Source organism: Protopterus annectens, chromosome 11.part0 (genome assembly GCF_019279795.1).
Source record: "Protopterus annectens isolate FY-2018-M chromosome 11.part0, PAN1.0, whole genome shotgun sequence".
Classification (NCBI taxonomy): Eukaryota; Metazoa; Chordata; order Ceratodontiformes; family Protopteridae; genus Protopterus; species Protopterus annectens.
The window spans coordinates 608,508,236-608,531,870 of NC_056745.1; the positions used below are offsets into that span (position 1 = coordinate 608,508,236).

Consider the following 23,635-nt stretch of genomic DNA (forward strand, 5'->3'; position numbering starts at 1 on the left):
TTACTGCTCCTGAGAGGGATATGGAGAGTTCTGTAATCAAATCCCTCTGTAGTCTAGTGAAGAGCACCAAACAGTTCAGCAATCTAAGTGCGAAAGTAACTGAAGAGCAAACATGCTTACCAAATCTGTCCATCGCCCTAGAGTCCCTGTTAAGGGGAAAGATGAACACTGCTCTGCAATTTCCTGGTACTCCTTTGCTCCAAAACTCTTTTCCTTTTGATGGTGCCAGCATCAACAGAATCGGGCTCCTTCCACACCCACCATGAGATCAACTCAATGAGCTCATCAGCGGGTGGAGTCACCCAGGAAGTAAATGGGCCAGATCCAAATGCCTCCAGGAATACCGATTCTTCTTGAGAAGTGTAATCGTTAGACCAACCACCCCTTTGCTTAAGGATCTCTAAAATTTCTCCAAAGGAGACATCATCAGGTGGTGATCCTGGGGACCCTTCCCCTTCATCCAAATCAGTATCTTCTGTGATTGACTCCTGAGGGGAGTCCAAGTGCCTCCTCTTGCACATTCTTTTCCTATGGACTTCTTTGGTGGAGTGCTCTGGAAAAGTATCGTAAGAAACAAGGATAGCCTGTTGTGTGGCCTGGAGACTTTGGGTTGGCTGTCCTTTGTGGAGTACAGTAATGAGTCTCATGGCACAAAGATATCTGGGAACCAGATGGCAGATCCAAGGGGGTGGAACTGTCTGAATTCTTGAAGAGAATATTTCTCTACAATCTCAAAGGCAGAATGCCCCAGGGAAAAGGAAGCCGATGGAGGTGAGATAATATGCTTCCAGAACTTTGGCTCCCTCTGACCCGAAGGCAGTCCACCTGAGGCAGAAGTCAGAGCCAAACTTTCCAATGCTCAATCTCCAAGAGGCAGAGATGGCTCCAATAGCTTCAGAGTCAACTCTAGCATTTTGGAGCCGACAAAGGTGCCTCAGATGTGAGAGTCATCTGGCTGCGACACATTCAGAGCTGGTCCAGAGAGAGAAGTTATTGGATATGAAGATACAACCATCTTTGAATCTGATACAGACAGTCCCAGGAAGCTCGAATCTAAGGGCTCAGAAGCCGATGGACGGATCAGAGTAGGAACCAAGATGGGTGGAGTGATACTAACAACAGTGTCCTGACTTGAATGGTTAGGAGCTGGAAGAATTCCCATCTGTATCTGCACTGAGAGAAACTTCCTCTTCATCCTATCCACATCTGCCTATGTAAGACTCCTGGAAGAACAGGAAGAAGCTGAAGAGGGTGATCTAGAGTGTTGGTGCCTCACTAAAAAGGGGGAAGGTATCTGGGATGGGACCAGGTCCACAGAGGATGCATAACAGGGCCGGAGAGCTCTTTCAGCTCTGACAGAGCTGAATCAGATGAGGCAGACATTGCACTCTCTTCTGGGCTAGTTCCTTATTCAGATCCGAAGATGTAGTGGAGGATTCAGATGGTTCATGAAGTCATTTTCTCAACTCTTTTTGGCCTGCTTTGGAGAGATGAGCTTCAGCCAGTGACTCTGAAAAAAGTTGTAGGGAGAAGTCCCTTCAGAATCAATTTATTTTTCCTGTCTACTAAAGCTCTTAAAGTAAAAGATTTACATATCTCACAAGGAACTTTCAAATGGGCAGGCCGCAGACAATAGAAGCAATAGTCATGGGCAGCAGATAAAGGGATCTTGTTCCCACACTCCTTACACTTTTTGAAACCTGAAGGTTTTTCTGCCATTATGGAGGTAAACAGCAAGCAAGAATAAGGCAGAATTTGTTTTAACATTAGGAAGAAAAGGAAAAAAAAATAAAACTACCAACAATGGTTGGGATGATTACCAAAATGAAGAAGACGACAGTTGGGGGGGAAAAACTGCCAACAATGGTATTAAAATATATGCATTAAAAAAAGGCATAGGGATAAGGTAGGATATCTTGCAATCAGCACAAAATATAAAATAGAAAAGGGAAAAAAGTTATAAAGACAAAAACTTTATAACTCACTAACTGCTCCAGAGCTGACAGTGACCACGTCTGTACGCAAAGGCAGCAAATGAGATCTGAGGTATGGAAGGGGACTACAGCATTATGAGTAAGAGAGGATCCTGAAAATGTGCAGTAGCCACAAGCTGTAGAAAAGCAGCCGAGTCAGATCTGTCCCACATGTTGAAGAACGAATGAAAATTGACAACATCAGATCAACTTTTAAACTGGCAGGAAAAAAATACATTCCGATTTAAAAATACAGTCAACTCTCATGATTGTCCATTAAAACACAAACTCCTAGTTTAAAAACTGCTTTCCTAAACAAGAACATGCAAAAAATGAAAGTTACATACGTACCATAATGACAGATCTGTGTTGTCTGCTTCCACCCTTCCTCAATGGATGTGTCTTTGGGTCTAACCAGGTTTCCAACTTCAACCACTCTAGACTTCAGGATCCAAAGCTCAGGCTCTTCACTTTACTCCTAGTCCCCTCTTATCCCCAATATTACCCCAGATCGAGTTTGCCCACAAGCCCATGGTAGAACAAAACAGACTGAAAATAACAATTCCCTGAAACACAAAAGATCTCTTAATAAAAACTGTTCTGGAGCTAAAAAAACACATGACATTACTCAGAAAGCAGACTATACTATCATACCAGAAACTACAGAAAGGTAACTTCCATAAAATGGAAGAGGGGAGGAGGACAGGAAGGGTGGAAGCAGACAACAGAGATTCATCATTATGGTAAGTACACAACATTCATATCTGATGTTCCCTCTTCTGTCCATTCCTCAATGGATGGGACAGAGCCTGCAGCTAATAAACTCTTGTGATGGCCTCATGGAAAGATATTCCAGTGAATGGCTGAACCAAAAGCTACCCTCTTCCTGGAGATCGAATCCAGCTTATAGTAAGAAATGAATGTGTGAACACCAGACCAAGGGGCAGTGCACAAATATCACCAATGGTGGCCCTTGAAAAGAAAGTCATGGAAGTTGAGATAGGTCTCATTGAATGAGTCTTAACAGACTTAGGCAAAGAAAGTCTCTTTTTTTTATAAACATGAAAGATGCAGTCAAGATAGCCATCTAGCTAAAGACTCTTTTGAAACTCCTTGTCCCATCTTAGCTTTAGAGAAGGAGACAAAAAATAATAATAATAATAATAACCGTACCTATCTATTCCACATTGTATCTTTTTCTTTTTCCAAATAATCCCTCATTTCTTCTTACTTTGATTACATTGTTATACACCAGCCTTTAATACGCCGCTATTCCTCACATTCCAAAGATATCAGAACAACCTACCTCTCTTCTTTTATAGAAAATACTTTTCTCATTACCTATCCTCTTCCAGCTTTCAGAATCCACCATTACTGAATCTCCTGCTGTCCTGCAACTTCTTGTTCCTTCTTCATTGCTACTTCCCCACCATTACTGAATCTCCTGCTGTCCTGCAACTTCTTGTTCCTTCTTCATTGCTACTTCCCCACCATCTGACATCTATAAAATAAAGATTCCTGTACTTCAGCTTATCCTCTATTCTTTTCCTCCTACTGTGCCATTTTTCATTCTACCATGACTCAATAATGTCTCGCAACATCTCTCCAGACCACCTATCTATACTTCCTCTTTACACTCTCCACACATTGCACCAAATCTATTTAATATTGCCCCTGACCATTACTCCAAATATAGGCTGATTAATTACACTTTAACTCAAAGCAAAACAAAATTAAGTGCCAGAACCCTCTGCAAAAAACAAAGTATACATAATTCCCCAATATGTTAAAATCCTTCTAAGAGGAGATGTACACCCTAATCTTGGACTCGCTTATCACAATGACCATAACGATAATTCTCTCCTACACACTTCTGCAACCCAAAAACATCCAAGCCCCAACCTTGATGATCTAATGTTTGGTGAAATAAATGTTATAGGTATAAGAAATAAAACTGCTTAACTCAACATGCCTGGATTGCCCAACATAATCCTGATATTCTTACTGTAACTGAAACTCGGCTTAAACCCAGCATAAATGACTCTAAAGTTATATCTCCTGGCTATAATGTCATCCATAATGACTGTATAAAGAGGAAATGTGGTGGTATTGCTTCAGTATTTCCCAATACCTACCACATTTCCCCTTACAGAAAACCAAAAACAGAACTGTGAAACTGTAACATCAAAAACAAAAAAACACAGATGCTCACTAGCTCCAGGTACAAATTTTATTGATAAACATGAGTGCTTGGTCCACTTGCTTACTGTAGACAAAAGTGTTCTCAATAAAGTTCATACCTAGAGCTAGTGGGTACCTGTTTTTTTTTTTTTTTTGATGTTTCAACACCAAAATTCAGTTCAGCAGAGCTTTTTATTGCTTTCCTCAAAATAAACTATTATACTGTCCTTTATACCCCTCCTGGTGAAAATACAGCTATACTGGAGGATATCCTACACTGGATAGCCATACGATTTTCAAAACAAAAAATATTACTAGATGATATGAATGTCAATTGGCTGGACATAAACTCTAACTCTCCTACATGAACATATATGGTTTCGAACAACTAATTAATAGTCCACACATTATAGCAAGACATCAAATTCTCTACTAGACTGGATCTTACTATCAGATCCCAGCAAATACTCCACCACAAGTACAATGTTAGAGTGTCAGTGATCATCTCCCAATCTACATGAATAGACATCTCACACATCCAGTTAAACAGCATATTTATAAAACAACACATAACCTTTCCAAGTTTAAATCAGAAATGTTCATTACTACAATATCTATTATTAACTGGAACTTCCTAAAAGTCCTCCCCTTAGACAATGCTATAATTTAATTCAATACACCTTTTCTAAATATCCTAAATAGACTTGCACCTCCTAGAAGGAAGAGACTGAAAACAAATAATGCATTTGGCTAACCAAAAAGAGTAGAATGCTAATGCAAGAAAAAGAAAACGTATGGAAAGAATGGCAAAAATATAAACCACCTCAAGATCTTGAAAACTTTAGAATGCTTTACAATCATACTAAAAAGCAAATAAATGAAGACAACAAACTGTACTATAATAAATTTCAGACATCCATTAAAGAAATCATACATCCCAGCCAAAAATTCAAACCACACCCCTCTCCCAATAACTCACCATTCGAAAATGCAATAAGGTTCAACTCTTATTTTATAGATAATATAGCATCTCTAACCAAGAATTCTTCACCATCTAATCCCAACCCTGCCCAATAGCCACATATCACAACATCCACTTTCACCTTCAAACCTGTGCCCACATCCTATATAAAACTACTCTTAAACAAACTTAAACCATGCTCTTCTTCAGTTGATGATCTTCCGAGGGAGTACCTAAAAATAGCAGCCAATAGCATAGCCTATTCTGTCTCAATCCTTATAAATAGATCAGTTTGGGAATCCCATGTTCCCTCGCTGGAAAAAGGCACACATTATCCCTCTGCACAAAGGAGGAAATTCAATAGATATTAATAACTTTAGACATATAGCAATCTTATCCCCCCTCACCAAAATACTTGAAAAATGTATCCAAAAACAATTGCTAGATTATTTCCTGCAGTAAAAACTCCTATCCCCTACACAACAAGGCTTCTGTCCTTCCCATAGTAGTAGCAATGCCTTTAAACCTATATAGATACTGCTGATAAAGCTAGAGATAATAGTAAACTAGCCTCTTCCTTATTTCTATATTTGTCTAAAGCCTTCAACACAGTTTGTCACAGCAAACGTCTACTTCAAATGTCCTCATTAGTTCTCTCTCAGCCCACTCTTCTGTGATTCAAAAGCTACCTGTCCAATAAGTGTCACACAGTAAAAGGCACTACACACTCTCTCGTTACCTCCCAGTCACCACAGGTGTACCACAAGGCTCTCTCCTTGGTCCCCTTTACTTTAACGTTTTCACCAACACTCTCTATACTTCCAAACAATAGGCCACCATAATACAATACACATGATTCCACTGTCATTGGCACATCTAACAACATGATTCACCTCCAAAAAATTACTCAGGAAGCTTTAACAGCCAGTGAAACATGGCCTCATAACTCACAGCTCATGCTCAACCCAAAAAAGACCGAATTACTACTTGTTTCCCCCAAATCCCTCTCTCATGAAAAAAAAAACAGAATTTAAAGTCCTCTCTCTTGATAATACAACTACTGAAGTTACTTCTCATATTAAATTCGACCTGCATATACAAAATTGCATAATAAAAACTCATCAAAGACTAGAGATGTTTTACAAAGCCAAAAATGTTCTCATCGATGCAACTAAAACTACACTTGCCACTGCTTATCTCCTCTCCACTCTTCTTTATGGCACTGCCATACTTACTCACCTCTAGACTTCACAAAAATTAAAACTTTAAAATACTATAACAAAGTTGCTAAATTTGCAGCACATGCCCCTTTCAGAACCCACTACTGTAAAGCACTGAAAAGCCTAAACTGGTTAAACTGACACATCAACTAACATATACATAGTTTCTTACCATCTATAAAATTATCCAGCATCCATCTGCCCAGTCGATCACTGTGATCCAGTGATCAAACACTCCTGTTTGACTACAAACCAAGCAAATCTACTGGGCATTGTATGTACTTGTGTAAGGTTGGTAAAGCCTGGAACTCCTAACCTGTATCATCAGGTCTATACCCTCCCTCCCATTTTTCAAAACCACTCTGAAAGACTTCCTAGCTAAAATCTGGCTCTGTTTTTGCTCAAAAACAGAGTAAACTATATCCCTGAATTTGAACAAGTACCTTTTCATTCCTTATACCACCTTACTCTCCCTTCACTTACTTCCTTACTGCTATCTAATTCTCTTCCCTGACTTTCTCTCTAAATAAGCCTGTTTTTCCCCTCACTTCATATTGCAATCAATATTTGTATTAGACTAACTGACTTTAATTTCTCTACAAACTGCCTAAAATTTCTCTAAATATTAAAAGATTGTCATATACCTTGTATCAATTCTTAACCAATGTTTTTATAGTATGTCTAATTTGTTATAATTACTTAAATTGCAGATGTTTTTGTTTTATTTTTCAAGAGTGTAAAATTACTATTCTTAAAATGTTTTGTAATAATTAAGAGCTTTTCTACCCAGGCCTCCTCTGAAAATGGGCTTCTACCCATTCAGAATTTCCCGGTAATCAAATGTCAATAAATCAATAAATAATAAACAATAATTAGTCCATCTTTCTAAAAGATTTGGTACAACAGAGACAGAAACTGAGCTGGTGATGCACATCCAGCAGATGAAGCATATATTCTCGTTTGTTGTAACATTTGGAAAGAAAAAAAGAAGTTATGTACTCACCATAACGTTCCATCCGAGTAGGTAAACTTCATTTGTCAGCAACCTGTGGGTTACAGATCCGGCACGGATCCGAGCCGGCAGCATACCAAGCAAAAAGATCCGAGCTCCAAGCTCCTCCCCCTTACCCATACTACACTGCAACCTCTTTCCAATCCTCAGATCGCGTTTGCCACCTGCGCATAATAAGAAAACAAACTAACAACCTGAGACACCTGACTCAAGGACAGAGAAAAGCTCATAAGTCCGAACCTCAAGCTCAACTAAATAACCATGAAGGTCAGGGGGAAGGAGGGAAGGACGGTTGCTGACAAATGAAGTTTACCTACTCAGATGGAACGTTATGGTGAGTACATAACTTCTTTATCTGAAGTAGTTAACTTCATTTGATCAACAACCTGTGGGACAGAGTCCACAGCTACCCGAATCTTTGGAGGCCCTTAAGGAAGGATATTCCGGAGCACTGCAGAGCCAAAGGCAGCCCTTCCTCTAGACACCAAATCCAGTTTATAATGAGAGATAAAGGTGTGAGAGGACGCCCAGGTAGTCGCTGAACAAATGTCATCCAGGGAAACTCTAGACCAAAATGCCGCAGACATTGCCATAGAACGCGTAGAATGAGCATGAACTCCCATTGGTTCTGGTAAGCCAGACTCTCTGTATGCTTGTAAGATATAACTCAAAATCCACCTGGCGAGAGACACCTTTGAAACTGGTTTCCCTAGAAAAGGCTTAGCGAAGGAGACAAAAAGGAAAAAAGAACTCACCAAACCAACAACTATAACCTTTGCAATAAAAGTATCAACCAAATAACAGTCAAAGATGCAAAGGTATGGCTCCAGAATAAACAGCTGTAAAATATCAGTTGTAAAAATCCAAAGCAGCAGCAAAATAAGTCCAAAAACTCAGAAGAACTTGATGTTAGCTCAGCTTTATTCACACAAGCGCTTTCACTAGTAGCTTCATCAGGTGTATAAAACATGCTGATTAAGACACCTATTTATACAAATCAGTCAAACCATGTGACAAAATTTAAAGTGAAAATCTTATAAAAATACAAACAATGTAACAAATGAATAAACTTCTAAAAATCACATATATTAAAAACAAAAATTATATACTAAAAACTCATTTCTTTCGTAAAGGCCTTTTCTGAAGGATTGGTTTAATAGGAACATGGTCATTAAGACCATGTCCATAGTTGGCTCTCAACCTGACAATCCAATTAGCTTCAAGTTCTTCTGTTCTATGCCTTATGTTGCCCCGTCTCACATTCTCATAAGTCCTAGCTAATACTGAAAACTTAAATACATGCTGTTCATCTGTATCAGACACATGCTTAGCTAGTGCATTAACTAAATTCTTCTTCTTTATATTATACAGGTGCTCTCTAATCCTTTCTTTTAAAGAACGGTCAGTTTTACCTACATAATATTTATTACATAGTATACACAGTATACTGAAGTTGTTAATAAACACTGGGGTATTCTGATAACAGATGAAAGTATAAAGATGCTGGTAGGCTCAAAACCCCAGTTTTCGTTTAAAAATAGAAAGTCACTTAAGTCTAGGTTATGTTATAATATTTTTCAGAAACATGTAACTACTGGTGAAGGTACTAAGCCATGTGGAGACTGCAACTATTGTTGTTATGTATCCACAGACTCTGTTTTTAAGCATTCAGATACAGGTGAACTTTTCCATATTACAACCAGTGTGTCTTGTAAAACAATGCATGTGGTATATATTGCGATTTGCGTCCTATGTAATAAATATTATGTATGTAAAACTGACCGTTCTTTAAAAGAAAGGATTAGAGAGCACCTGTATAATATAAAGAAGAAGAATTTAGTTAATGCACTAGCTAAGCATGTGTCTGATACAGATGAACAGCATGTATTTAAGTTTTCAGTATTAGCTAGGACTTATGAGAATGTGAGACGGGGCAACATAAGGCATAGAACAGAAGAACTTGAAGCTAATTGGATTGTCAGGTTGAGAGCCAACTATGGACATGGTCTTAATGACCATGTTCCTATTAAACCAATCCTTCAGAAAAGGCCTTTACGAAAGAAATGAGTTTTTAGTATATAATTTCTGTTTTTAATATATGTGATTTTTAGAAGTTTATTCATTTGTTATATTGTTTGTATTTTTATAAGATTTTTACTTTAAATTTTGTCACATGGTTTGACTGATTTGTATAAATAGGTGTCTTAATCAGCATGTTTTATACACCTGACGAAGCTACTAGTGAAAGCGCTTGTGTGAATAAAGCTGAACTAACATCAAGTTCTTCTGAGTTTTTGGACTTATTTTGCTGCTGCTTTGGATTTTTACAACTGATATTTTGCAGCTATTTATTCTGGAGCCATGCCTTTGCATCTTTGACTGTTAAAGGAGACAAAAAGTTGATCAGATTTACGAAAGACAGCCGTCCTGTGCAAATAAAAACTTAACTGTCTGTGAACATCAAGCAAATGAAGTTTATATTCTCCTTTGTTCTGGAAATTAGGGATAAAGACAAGCAAATTAATGGAATGATTAATGTCTGTCTCGGATGCAACTTTAGGGAGAAAGGAGGGATTAGTCCTGAGAGATACCCTATCCTTATGAAAAACAAGGTATGGAGGTTTGATACATAGAGCCTGAAGCTCCGACATTCTCCTGGCTGAAGTAATTGCTACCAAAAAAGCAGTCTTCCATGACAAGAACTTCAGATCAACGAAAGCTGCGGGTTCAAAAGGAGGCGCAACTAACGCCTGGAGAACTAAGGTCAGATTCCACGGCGGGGATGAATTTCTAACAGGGGAGTCTCAAAAGAAAAGTGCCTTTTAGAAAGGTCTTACAAATTCTGGCAGCAGCAAGGGAACCAAAGTTGTCCCCAATATGAAAGTGGTAAATGGCAGCCAGCTGGACCTTCACAGTAGATGAGCTGGCCCCTTGCTGAAAAATATGAGAGAAGAATTCCAGTACCGCTGAAATAGGAGCCGTGAAAGGATCCAAGTTCTTTTGTGAAGCCCAAATTGAAAAACATTTCCATTTGCTACTGTAAATCGTACTGGTAGAGGGTTTATGTGCCGCCACCAGGATAGACTTGACCCGAAAAGAAATACCAGGAGTCCTGGCAACTAGGGGAACTGGATCAGCCAAGCTGAGAGCTTAAGACCATCCAGGTTCGGAGGAGCCATTCTCGAGGGATGAGAAATCAGATCTGAAATGGGATCCAAGATCCAGAGTGGAGCTATGAGATGAGACCACAGGCAGGGGAACCAGACTTGACGAGGCCAGAATGGGGCTAAGAGGATAATCTTGCTCCCCAACCGGCGAGCTTTCTGCAAAAATTTTGTCATAAGCGGAAGTGGAGGATACGCATAAAGAAGACCGGCTGGCTAAGCATGGACTAGAGCGTCTCAGGGGGCTTCTCCCAAGGAGGAATTAGAGCAAAAAACTCACTACACTTCATGTTGGAAGGCGATGCGAAGAGATTGTCGAACACCTCCAGGAATACCGACTTGTCCGAGGAGGGTTCTTGGGCAGAACCCCCCCTTTGGCAAAGTATTTCCATAATGTCTCCAAAGGAGACGTCGTTGGGGGGTGATTTGGGGAAACCCTCCCCTTCCTCCAAACCGGTATCCTTGGTGAGGGACTCAGGGGAGTCCAAGTGCCTCCTTTTGCACATGCGTTTGTGAGGGACCTCCTTAGGGGGACTGTCCAAGGGGGGCTCATCAATGGATTCATGTTCCTCCAGGGGAACTGGCTGGGACATCAATGACACAGGCTGTCCCTGGGGGGACTGGATGATGGAGGACAAACTGAGCTGCGAGGGAGTGGGGGCGGACCGTGAGGAAAGAGTGAGAGGTCTTGATCCTCCAGAGAGAATCCTGTCCACCACTTCAATGCCGAAGGGGAACCGGCCTCTCTGAGACAGGTGGCCGGGGCCCTCGGATCCGACAAGGGGATCGGTGCTCGAGCCAAAGCGTTTGAACCCGAGAGGATGGTGTGCTCCGACCGCAAAGGAGCCGAAGGCACACTCCCTGCCCCCGGATCCGATGCCCAGCTCTCAGCTCCGAGAGCTCGGATCCGAAAGCGGAGCAGATAAGCTCGAGGGCATGGCTGGCGTCGAGGTAGTAATAACCATCGGCGCCGACCCCCTGGCTCCGGTACTCCTCGGATCCGAAGACTCTGAAATCTGGTGGTGGATCGGAGAAGGAGCTATCGGGGCGAACAGTGGAGCTGAACTCCACCCCCAGAGGGGGGGACAGCAACACTCCCATCTGCAGCTGAGTTTGCAAGAATCGACGCATCATCCGGTCCATATCTGCCTCTGAAATGCTGCGAGTAGACCTGGAGGAAGCCACCGAAGCCGGCAGGGAGGGCCGACGCGATGATGACCTTGAAGCTGGTTGGGTCTCCTCCTCCGGCTTCAGGGAGAAACGTGCCGAATGGAGCCGTGGGGAGGAAGGCTTGGACACTCTTAATGGAGAAGAGACCACCTTAGCGGGAGGGGCCAAGGGGTCCAATTCGGCCTGTTGCTTATGGCTTCTTTCTCTCTCTCTTTTTCTCTCTCTCCCTTCGCTCTTTTCTATCCTTCTTGGCCTCTCGTTCTCCCTGAGACAAGGTGGGAGGGGGAGTCTCAGACAGGGGAAGAGGGCCAGTTGGCTGGGCAGCCGCGGCTGTCACTACAGAGAGGGAAGGAGAAGAAGCTGATTCTGCGGGTAGAAGACCCGCCAGAATCAGCTTGTTCCTTTTACCCCTTAAGGCTTGGGGGTTGAAGGCCGCACAAATCTGGCAGCCTGAAGAATGGTGCGGAACCCCCAAGCAAATCACGCACTGAGTGTGACCATCCACTGGCGACAGCTTATGGCCACACTCAGAGCCATACTAGAGACACACACAGAGCCACACACGCGCACCTGAAAGAGGGAAAAATAGGGGCCTACTAAGGGATGAATAACTACCAAAGGTAAAGGGGGAAATAAAGGCTAGGGAGAAAGAACACCTGAAGAAAGGTATTAAAATACATGCACACACAAAAAAAGTAAACTAAAATGGAAGTTTGCAGTAAAAAAATTGCTACACTTTCCTGGAGCTCTAAGAATCTCGTGCTTGGCAAAGCCGCGGCAAACGAGATCTGAGGATTGGAAGGAGGTTGCAGTGTAGTATGGGTAAGGGGGAGGAGCTTGGAGCTTGGATCTTTTTGCTTGGTATGCTGCTGGCTCGGATCTGTGTCGGATCCGTAACCCACAGGTTGCTGATCAAATGAAGTTAACTACTTCAGATCTAGTAGATTAATGCAATGGTTCAGTGATGTCTCAGTACTACTTTAGGGATGTTCTTCTTTCGGCTTTTCCCGGTTAGGGGTCGCCACAGCAGAACTCCGGTCCGCTAATGATTGGCAGTAGATTTTTACAGTGCCGAGGTGCCAGCTCGATGCCCAACCTTCAACGAAGGCACGCCCATTCAATGCATGTCTTTCGAAAGCCAAAAGATAGATTAGTTCACAGCGATACACTATCCTTGTGAAAAATAATGCACAGAGGTTTGCTGGACAAATCCTGTAGCTCCGATAATTTCTGGGCTGAAGTTACTACCAACCAGAATAAGTGTTTTCCAAGTCAAAAACCTGTTGTCTACCTAGCCAAAAGAGGGTCCAGATTCCTTTGATAGGCCCATATAGAAAACCTCTTTCACTTACTACTTTAGATTTTTTCTGGTGATAGTCTCTGGGATGATGTAAGAATATCATTGAGGAAGAAAGCCTGGACTGCATAGCTATCATTGGAAGAGGAGAAACCAAATGGTTAACATGAGGGCCTGAATGCAAGGATGAGGCTTTCCAGATGGGTGACAGAAAAGGTCTCAAATGGGGTGCAGCACCCAAACAGGGTGTATCAAATGAAGCCAGACAAAGGGAAGTCACATATGTCAAGGCCAGAAATGGGCAATGACACTGATTGTGATCCCCTCTCCAATGCTTTCTGCAGAAATTTTGGGATGAAAGAAGTAGAAGAAATATTCTACAGGAGGCTGGGGGGGGGGGGGGGGGGCAAATGTTGGTCAGAGCATCCATTGATGTCGCCCCTTCTGGAGGATCAGAAGAAAAACCTGCTTAACTTTATGTTGTGGGAGGAAGCAAAGAGATCACAGCATAGTCAGCCCCAGAATGAAAAATTGCTCCATCACCATTGCATTGAAGGACCACTTGTGAGGTGGGAGGATAGAAGCTAAGCAAGATTTTCAAGGAAAAATGAACCTGACAGGTGGACAACTGCCATTAATAGGATATACAATAGGGGAAAGAAATTGCTATCTAAGAGCAGGAAGGAACGGTCTCAAAACTGGAAACACTCCCTGCTCAACTTCTACAAGCAAATAAGACTCCTAGTGAAGTCCTCCAAAGCTAACTATGAATCCACATTAGCTTCCCTGCCTAGGGATAACCACAATGCATTCTTTAGTTACATCCGTAACCTTAAAGGTAAGGTGTAGATTTGAGCTGAACTCGAAGTTAATGGTACTACATATATAAAACCTGTGGCTATAGCAAACCCGCTGGCTGACAGGTTCAGTGAAAACATCACTCCCCTGTCCCAGCCACATATACCCCAAAGCATCCCTAATACCTGTCCCCTGCCTAGTATCTCCGAGGAGCAGGTCTTAAATGCCCTCTTGAAATCCAAAAACAAAGGCTCTATGGAACCAGACAACATCCCTGGCTGTGTTCTACATGTGTTAAAACAGGAATTAGCATCACCATTGGCCATGCTTTTACATCACAGCCTAAGCACTGGCTTCATCTCAATGGAAGGGAAAACAACTACCATCATCCCTTTGTACAAAGGGGGTGCGCATCAATGGACCCTGGGAACTACAGACACATTAGCTTGACCAGCCTTATCTGCAAGGCCATAGAACGAATCATCACAAAACATATTAACAAAGGTATAGGAAGTCTCCAAATGCTCAACCCCGTCCAGTTTGGCTTTGTCAAGGGGAGATCATGCCTGTTAAACTTGGTGGACTTCTTCCAGACAGTCATCAAAGCCCTAGACAAGGAAAAATCTGTGCATATGGCCTACCTAGACTTAGCCAAGGCCTTGGACAAAATACCCCACTCAGGCATCATTGATAAACTAACCCAGCTGGGTAGCACTGAACCTTGCCCTTAACCCATTAAGCTGTTTACTTAACAGCGTAGGCCATATAATTTTGCTCCTAGAAAACAACAAAGTGTAAAGACTTCTCATCTCTTTGTCAATGATTTAAAACTGTATAGCTCCTCAGATGAGGAACTGAAAGCACAACTGCAGGTTGTCAAAACTTTTTCAGATGATATAAGAATATCATTTGGTCTTGATAAATGTGGAAAAGTAACCTTTAAAGCAGGAAAACATCAGTTTGGGATGGGAATGTGATATAACAGAACTTCAGCAAAAGGGAGTGTATAAATATTTGGGAAGTGATGAAGGATCAACAATAAAACATGAACAAATGTGAATAAAACTTAGTAAGCAATTTAGAACATTTAAATTAATCCTGAAAACAGCATTGACATCTAGGAACAAAATCCAAGCTCTAAATCAATTTGCTCTTCCTGTCCTAACTTACAGTTCTGGAGTGACTGACTGGCCCCAAAACGTGTTGGATAGATTAGATACGAAAACAAGAAGGATGCTTCATGTTCACCAAATGATTTATAAAAATCAGTGTATACCAAGATTATATATTCCCTGTTCCGAAGGAGGGATGGGCCTCCTTGAAATTGATTACATGTATAGACCTGCAGTCATGGGACTCCACACATATCTGCTGACCTCACAAGACCCAAATGTAGTGAAAGTTTTGAAATCGACGTCAAGCAGGAATGGAAATCAAACCAGAAGTAGATAAAAATCAGGCAGCAACTGAATCTGCCAAAAAGCAAAATAAAGAATATAAGGTGAAGGACCAGATGAGAAGGCAATAAATGTGTAAAATGCATAAATATAGTTCCAAGTATAGAAAATTTCTGGAAGAACCTCACATTGATCAGGAATGAATGCAGGAATGGTTAAGGAGAGGCGAATTCAAACCAAGAGATGAAAGGTTAATAGTGGCAGCCCAAGATAGTGGGCTACGTACATGCTGCTTTAGAAAGTCCATTGAACATGTGGAAGAAACAGACAAATGTAGGTTTTGTAAAACTGAATTGGAAGCAGCTGCACAGCTCCTTACTGGTTGTGATATACTAATGGCATAAGGACTGTATACTGAAATGCATACTAATGTGGCAAGACTGTTGCACTGGGGATTGTGCAAACATTATGGCATTGAAGTGGCTGAAAATCACTGGAAACATTAGCCACAAAGCATCATAGAAAATTATGTAGTTTATATGACATGGGATCACCCATCACCAATAGTTCAAAAGATAGATGCTAGAAAACTCGCTATAGTAGTCCATGAAAAGAAGACAAAAGTAGCACTGATCACTGAAATCGCTACACCCAGTGACTACAGTGTGTTGCGTACAGAGACACACACACAGTCATAAAATATCAGGATTTGCAGGCAGAAACGAGAGCAATATGGAAGAAAGATACCCAGACTGTTCCAATAGTAGTAGGAGCCACAGACATTATAAAAAACAATCTGCAATCGTATTTAGATATGTTACCAATCTATGTAACCCCATAAGAATTGCATGAGGAGTCATTACTGGGCACATTGTGGGTGCTGCAAAAAGCACTTTTGGCTGACATCAAAGATTAAAACAATACTCATTTCATGAACTTTAATCTTACTTTGACTTAGGAATAGGGCCTATTCCTGTCCCCATAGAAACCCAAAAGAGTTGGAAAAATTAAAAAAAAAAATGGGTATCAACTCATATATTGCCAGGTGGGTTGTAAACAGGCTCACTAATAGAATACATATGGTCAAAACAGGAAACTCCATCTGCTCCAGCAGACTTGCAACCAGTGATGTTCTTACTGTTCAGAATCCAATTCTCAGAAGTACAGGCTAAACTAAAGGACTGTGGCTGATAAAGTTTGCTGATGACTGCAAACTGTGAGCGATCACTGCAATCCCTAGCAATGTCAACATCCTGCAAGAAGGTCTTACTCAGACTAATGACTGGTGCCAAAGTCATGGTCTTAAACTTAATGCAAAAAAATGCATTATCATCCCCTTCAGCAAGGATGATGTTACTACAAACTACCACATCAATAGCAATACCCTAAGTACACATTCAATGGTAAGAGATCTGGGCACACAAGTTGACAGCAACCTTGACTTCGATCACCATGTCTCCAAACTGGTAAGAAGATCATTTTATATTGCTCATCTCATAAGTAAGGGCATTGCCTCCAGAAGTATAGAGGTTATAACCCCCCCTCCTGTGCTCTTCCCTCATCAGGCCAATAATAATAGAGTACAATGCTTCCTTTGGTATGTTCCTTTCCAAACACCTGTAGCAACTGCAGAGACCACAAAGGTTCCTTACAAAGAAAATTCAGGGTCTTCAAGATCTGTCTTATGTGAACAGACTGAAATCATTGTCACTTTACTCTGTGTCATAGAGACTGCTCAGAGGTGACCTGTGCCTTGCATATTGAGCAATCTCTGACCCAGCTTTAATGGAAATGCTGCACATTCACAAGTCAAATGGCACACGGGTCACTCGTCCAAAGGACCTTAACCTGGTATATGACATTAACAGAACTTGATGGAGAGACAGATTTGTCTCACACAGGTTGCCCCACCTTTGGAACAAGTTTCCTATTCATGTTAAACAAAGTCCTATTTAATAAGTTTAAATCGCACTTTGGATGACTGGATGGGTAACCAGAAATTTACCCCGGGGGTTCCACCTGTGTCCCTCTTGGACAGAGGCAATAGGTGCTAATTTTAGTATCTGCTTGAACAGACAACCTTGGGAACACGGGTTGAACTTGGCTATGCTTGTAAGGGCCCTCAGGCCATTAGCCTAGTACCATCCTATTATCCTATAAACCTGTTCATCAGAACATTGGACTTCCCCATGATGTGCATTACTGTCAGAAAGCAACCAGAAGGGATTTCCCACTGTCACACTCCCATCACTTCATGACATAATGGGTAGGAGCATGTGTCCTCCCCCTTCTGTTGATGTGCAAGACTAACATGTTGTCCAGCTGGACAGAAATCTCACCTACAGGAAGGAAGCCTGAAAGCCCTGTAATGCTAGGAGAAATGCTTTCATTTCTAGAACACTAATGTGAAAACTGGCCTTGGAGGGGGACCACATGCCTTGGATAGTCTTCCCAAGGAATGCACACCCCTCAGCTGGGAAGAGTCCATAGTCACTGTGGCCTGGGAAGGAGAACTGAAACCACCATCATATGTGTATCCTGCAAATGTCTGAACAATCCTACAAAGGCAAGCGCAGAAGGAGTCTCAAACACAAGTTTTAACTACTAAGCACATTTGTTCTTTTTATTTTCAATACAACTTCATCAGAGTTAAAATCCTAGTTGAGTATAATGAAAAGCATTAAAGACATTCATTAATTTATACATAAATCAGGTTATTTGGAGCAAAGGAGTGGTTACACAGGGTGGTTCTGTTAAGAGCATTAAACTCATTCATTTAACCAAGTCTCCTTCCCTTAACACCATAGTATAAACAGAGACTATGATACCTTAGAACTGAAACTTAAAAGCTAGAGACACATTAAAATATATAAGAACAGCTTATTAAGGCTAATCTACTAATCCAAACTTTATCAAGAAACTGACTCACAAACAAAATGACTAGCTAATTAACTAACAAAAAGATCTACCACTAAACATATGTCAGAATAAACATTAGTAACATATAAACTGAAACACATTTAACAAAGATCACATTCATACCAAATAAATTGTCAGGTTTGTGTGTAAAAAAACAAATCATAATGTTAATGAACATGTGTATAAATCTACAAGTGAACACCTAAGTAGGCTGACAACTATAGCTATAATTGCTAAGGTGGAAATGTAGTGAAAAATGTTAAAAACAAATACTGAAACATGTTAGAAATAAAGCATTAAGGCTCTGGGGATCTGTTCAACTGTGGCATCTAGCTAAGAAAGCACTTAGTTTAAATGAGTAAAAGTATCAGAAAACAGTACCAGTGTCAGTTATTTTCATTGTAAACATCTGCAATGTTTGATATTTGTTTATAACAATATTAGCATGTATAATACTAGCATTAATCAGTTCCATATCAGACTTTTAATAGTCTTTGAAACAGTGAGGCAGTTTTCTGAGTTCTATTATGCTTTTTATGGAGCAATAATAATTAAGCCCCAGTTTTCTAAAAGAGTTCAGTTTCAGCTGCCATAGAAGTTCACATTTTTCTAAAAGATTAGGGATGTCCAACACAAAGATTTTAAATGCTAAATACTGTTGTGGCTAGTAGCCATGATTTTCTGATTTACAGAAATATGTTTTCATTTTAGAAAAGTTATATTAGAAGTTTTGTCAGCGACACTATACCAATTCAGAAAAAGAGTAACATTCTTACTGGCTATATTTCTTGAACATGTTTTGAAAGACACTGTAACTTTAAGAAGAAAAGATGGAACAAAGACAAGTATTGTGTTGGTTGGGGATGATCATGTGATTCATTTGATACTTCTCAACCTTGGATTGTGTACTTGGTTTTAACTTTGATAAAGTTCTGTTGAAAATAAAAAGAATGAAAGTGCTTAGTAGTTGTAATTTGTGTTTGGGACTCCTTCCACACTTGCCTTTGTAGGATTGTTTAAAGTTCACTTGTTTTTTTTTTTTTTTTTAATTCTACTTCACTTTTTGTTATCCTGCAAGTGTTTGTTAAACTTAAAAACTCACGAGCTGGTACCTCATGAACCATTGTCCATTAAGAACCATCATGTGGTATCTGTCTAGGGGAACTAACATGATGGAGGCAGCCATAGATCCTAGTAGCTGAAGAATCAGCCTGGCAGGTGGCATCTGACAAGACACAACCTTTAGTGCCTCATTTTGTAGGGTGGAAAAGCTGTTCTCTGAAAGTCTTGTTATCTGGCATGGGGTATCTAGATGAGCACCTATAAATTCCAATGTGTGGACCAGATGAAAATCGGATGTATCTATATTCAGTGTGATATCCAATTGAGAGAAAAGATGGAACAAGTATTCCCTGTCACAAATGAGATGAGTCTAGATGTAGACTTATGAATTCCAATATATGTGTATTGGAATAAATTAAGATTGTCCAGATTTACTGTGAACCTCATCTGGGAGCAAAGATTGAGCAGACATTCCCTGGCCTGAACAAGAAGAGACCTATCAGGAGCAGTCTAGGTATAGGAACACCCAGAACACTTGCAGTCTGAGGTGATCTGAAACCACCAACACACAACTGGTGAACACCCAAGGAGCTGTGGTGAGGCCAAACAGCAGGGCCCTGAACTGAAAATGACAGGCATCCAGCCAGAAGCATAGAAATCTTCTAGATCCCCTGTCCATCATAATGTAGTATATGAATTCTGAAAGTCTACTGAGCACATCTAGCCATTTTTCTTCAACAAGTGGAGGCTGGACTGAATTGTGTACACTCACAACTTCGTGTTTTTGACATATTGACTGAAATGACTCAAGTCCCCATTCTTTTTTGACACCAAAAAGTATCATGAGTGCATTCAAGATCCATGTTGGTCTGGTGTGACCTCTCAGACGACCTACCTGTTCAGCAGTTTTTTATATTTCTGCAGCAGCTGTTTTTCTTTGCGAGGATAGAATATTGAGAGGTTTCCTTGACACTGGAAGGGAATAAAGAAAAGGAATGGAGCAGTCTCTGGTTATTATCGTCTGCACCCACATATCTCCAGTGATGGATGTCCAAATTTCTGGGTGCAGAGACAAGTAGCTCCTGACTGCTTTCAGAGTATGGCAGCTGAGAAACCCTTCAAGAGTACTGATAAGGCCACTTGGAGAAAGGACCCCTGAAGACTTGATTTTGCAGACGTCCTCTGCTGCAAGGTTGAGATCCACTGTTAGAATTCTCCCCTCTGCAATTTATTTATCTATTATTTTATTTTACATTTTTTGACTGGGAGAGTCCAACTGGATTACAAGTCCATTTTCAGTGGAGGCCTGGGGAGAAAAGCTCCATGAGAACAATTTCTTACAAAACATAGTTTTAAGGACAGACTTTTGGCATACAATTTCCACAGAAGGGACTTTGACATACATATTAATTAAAAGATAGGATACATTCATTCTCTACAATATAATATTGGGGTTTTATCTCCAGGACTGTCTGGAGAGAACACTTGGGTCTTTCAGAACCACATTTTTTCCTCCCTTCTGAATCTCTGTGAAGTGGAAAAAAGTATTCCTATGGTAGAAAGGGTATATTGCCTACTTGTTCACTCCTGAAGAATGTGCTTTTGCGTACTTCTCAACCTCTTAGAGCAAGAAATCTGGACAAAGCCTTAAAAAATGGGAGGAAAAGGCCCAACATAGGGACAATTTGTGAATATTGCTGTTACAAGCTTAGAAAGTAGATAGAACAACTGGTTTTGCATTAGCATGAATTTTCTGAAATCTGCTGAAATCTGAAATTCAAATGTTTGTCATTATTTTCTGACTTAAATCATCAATAATTTGTCAATGATTTGCTAGAAGATCACAGTTTTATGAAAAATGTACCAAAAATATGAGGCAAAAATCTGGACATTCTGCTAAAATCTGTAGAGTTGAGAAGTATGTGTCTTTGACTTCTGGTCCAAAAAGGGTCAAACCATCATAGGTTCATAGGTAGGTACTAGGCTATTGGCCCAAGGGCCTACGTAAGCCTAGCCAACAAGGTTCCCTAGCTTACACCACCCAAGAGAGTTATTTTCCTGTGCCACTGTCGAGCAGAGACACAGAAGTGATCCCTGGGGTGTATTTCCTATTTCCCATCCACTCATCAAGATTTTTCTTGAAGAGTGCTAATGAAGAACTTTGCTTGACATAGATGGGTTGCCTGTTCCAGAGTATGGGAAGTCTCTGGGACAGGAATCTATCCCTCCAGCATGTGCCGTTTATTGTGGTGACAAGATTTAGGTCCCTAGAGCATGTAGCTCGGAGGGATTGGGATTTCCTTCTGTGTAGCATGTCCAACAGCTCTGGGTTTGACATAGCTTTATATGTTAGGCAGAGATCACTTCAGACAATATGCTACGGAGTAAAGCTGGAGTTTTTTGAGGTGGTCAGTGTAAGGCATCAAAAGAAGCATTCACAAAGGATGTCTTAAAGTGCTCTGCAAAGTCACACAACAGCATCCAACCATGTTTCCTTACAGGAATACTTGTACCTGCAGTTCTCGATGTGCATTCAGTAGGCATTTGAAATCAGATGCACAGAGACATTGGAAAGGGACTGCTGGAATGAATGACAGTTGTTATAAAGAAAATATATATATAATGTATAATGCATGTAAATGAAAAATATTATTGTAGTCAGTTTTCTTTTTATTACTGTATATGTGCCTATGTCTTAAGTGATAATTTAATAAAAATGTTAGAAAATTAAAACAGACAAGAGGAGGGTGGAATTTACTGGAGAAAACTGGCAAAGTAATCAATGTATTAGGAACAAATAACTAGAGCAGGAAAGGTTATAGAGTGGGATGAGGCCAAGCATAAGTTTGGACTGTGGGTTAGAGACTGACTCCCTTACCAGGAAAAGAAAAAAGAAGTTATGTACTCACCATAACATTCCATGTTTGTGGTCCATCTCATCTTTTATTCTTACATATGGGATCGGAGCCGAGGAGTCTTCTAGTTGGCTTGTGGCTAGGTAGGTATTCCATGGTGCATCAGTACAATCCCCAGATCTTGTTTGCTGCTAACTAGGAGAGAAAATAACAAAATTACCAATGAAGCCAATACTAAAAGGTCTCCATAAAAAAGGATAATAATATTTTCCTGTCTCCAGGTATTTCCAGGCTGGGGGTAGGAGGGTGGGTTCATAAGAATGAAAGGTGAGATGGACTACAAACATGGAGTGTTATGGTGAGTACATAACTTCTTTATGTTCTGTAGTCCTATCTCATCTTCATTCTTACATATGGGACAGTGTCCCTAGCACCTTATTCTTGGGTGGCTCAAGGAAAAATACTCCTGAGTACCGTGGAACCAAATGATGCTCGACCCCTGGAGGTTAAATCCAATTTGTAATGAGTAATAAAAGTGTGAGGGGCAGTCCACGTAGCTGCTGCACAAATATTATCATGTGGGACCCTGGCTTGAAAGGCTGCAGAGGTAGACTGAGATTTGGTAGAATGAGCCTTGATTTTAAAGGGTAAAGGTCTACCTTCAGAATTGTAAACATAAGCTATACAGCTAGAAATCCAATTAGAGTGTGTTACTTTGGAAACTGGTAAGCCTGACCTGGATTCGGAGAAGGAAATTAATAATTGATCTGATTTCCTTAGTCCGGTGCAAATAAAAAACATAATTGTCTATGGAAATCCAGTTGGTGAAACCTGTATTCAGCTGCATTGGAATGATTTGGAAAGAGCACCAGAAGTTCTATGGATTGATTCAAGGTGGCATAGGAACAGACCTTGGGGACAAAAGAGGGATTAGTATGAAGGGACACCCTGTCTTTGTGAAAAATCAGATAAGGGGGTTTTACAGACAATGCTTGCAACTTTGACACCTGTCTGGCTGACGTGACAGCCACCAGAAACAATGTCTTCCAAGACAGGAATTTCAAAGAGGATGAATGAGAAGGCTCAAAGGGCAGAAAAGTTAATTTGGATAACACAAAATTTAAATCCCATGAGGCAACAGGTTCTTGAAAGGGGAGTCTTAACAAAGTGGCACCTTTAAGGAAAGTTTTGCACAGCTTATGTGACATCAGATTAGAATCTGGAAAACCTAGATGAAAATTTGAAATCACTGCCAATTGAACTCTGACAGTGGTAGCCACAGACCCCTGGTGAAAAAGCTCAGACAGGAATTCCAAAACCACTGGAATGGAAGCAGTGTAAGGGTCAACATTCATTTTCTCTGCCCAGATAGAGAATCTTCTCCAGTTACTGGAATATAGTCTCCTAGTGGAAGGTTTATGAGAAGACGTAAGGATATCAGTCACAGAGGGTGAGACGTCGTGAAGCCTGACTAGAGATGGAACTGGAGCAGCCATGCTGTCAAATTGAGGGTGTGTAAGGAGGGATGAAGCGAACCTGACATGTGAGTCAATAGGTCTGGAGCTGGGTCCAGAATCCAAGGATCATCTAGGAGAAGAGGCCTGAGAAAGGGGAAGCAAACCTGAA

The 23,635-nt window shown here is 40.8% G+C and overlaps 1 protein-coding gene across 1 annotated transcript in view; it reads right to left on the minus strand.

Annotated features, from left to right (window-relative positions):
- The window catches only part of CAPS2 (calcyphosine 2), a 2,181,571-nt gene that overhangs the window by 694,285 nt on the left and 1,463,651 nt on the right, over positions 1 to 23,635 (minus strand). The gene's annotated exons all lie outside the window — the stretch shown is intronic.